This window comes from Mastomys coucha, unplaced genomic scaffold (assembly GCF_008632895.1).
Source record: "Mastomys coucha isolate ucsf_1 unplaced genomic scaffold, UCSF_Mcou_1 pScaffold5, whole genome shotgun sequence".
NCBI lineage: Eukaryota > Metazoa > Chordata > Mammalia > Rodentia > Muridae > Mastomys > Mastomys coucha.
Window position 1 is genome coordinate 37,554,936 of NW_022196911.1, and position 853 is coordinate 37,555,788.

At 54.2% G+C, this 853-nt stretch overlaps 1 protein-coding gene across 1 annotated transcript in view; it reads left to right on the forward strand.

Annotated features, from left to right (window-relative positions):
• Window positions 1-434: 434 nt before the first annotated feature.
• Gabrb2 (gamma-aminobutyric acid type A receptor beta2 subunit) overlaps window positions 435-853 on the forward strand; it is a 221,439-nt gene continuing 221,020 nt past the window's right edge. Inside the window, exon 1 of the mRNA XM_031350745.1 lies at window positions 435-754. The gene's annotated coding sequence lies outside the window, so the exon portion shown is untranslated. The remainder of the gene's footprint in view (window positions 755-853) is intronic.

Sequence of the window (853 nt, forward strand, 5' to 3'; positions counted from 1 at the left end):
GCTAGCAGAGGGTGAGGTGCTGAACTTAAGAGTTGAGGCAGTCTAGTCTAAGGGTTAGAAATACTGCTTTAAAAGCACAACTCACTTTCCACCCTTCTCCACCGGAATGACCTTGTACGTGTTCCTCCGATTCGATGTGCTAGTTTCTAAACCCATAAAATGGGGTCACTAAGAAGTCAACTTCGAACTAATATTGCTTTAAGCCCCGTTTTCCGCACATGGTAGGCACACTCGGTAAATGGCAAGACTCAGTAGTAGATTTAGGTTGAATAATGGGGTGCAGGACCCAGTGTTGCGTTCTGCCTTTCTACCTCTTCACCAAAGAGTGCCTGGGTAGTTGAAGCACCTGCTCTGCTCCCTCCCAGTCTCCAGCATAAACCAGGGAACACGACTCCAGGGCATCCTAGTCCCGGGGCTCTCAGAATCCTCTCCCCCTCCTTCCCCCGCCCCTCGCGCACCCCGAGCAGAGGAAATTATTTTTCTTATGAAATGAGTCTGGATCTGGTGTCCGTGTTGAGAGTGGAGCAGGAGGGAAGGGGGCAGCCTTGGGTCCCCTTGGGCTAGGAAAGGGAAGAGGGGAAATTGGGGTGTGTAGCTAGGTGGCTCAGTGGCTCAGGCGGTCTCAGGGTTCCTACACCATGCCTGCCTTCTGTGGGTTTGAACGCAGAGGTGCAGCTTAAGCTGGCCAGAGCGGAGCGGCAGGGGTGCAGCTCGGTTGGGCCACAGTAGTGGGCGGCGAGCTCCTGCTGGTGAGGTAAGGAGTGGTGGGTGGCAAGGACTGTGATCTCACGTGTCTCCCGAGTGTGTGTGTGTGTGTGTGTGTGTGTGTGTGTATGCGTGTGTGTGTGCGTGT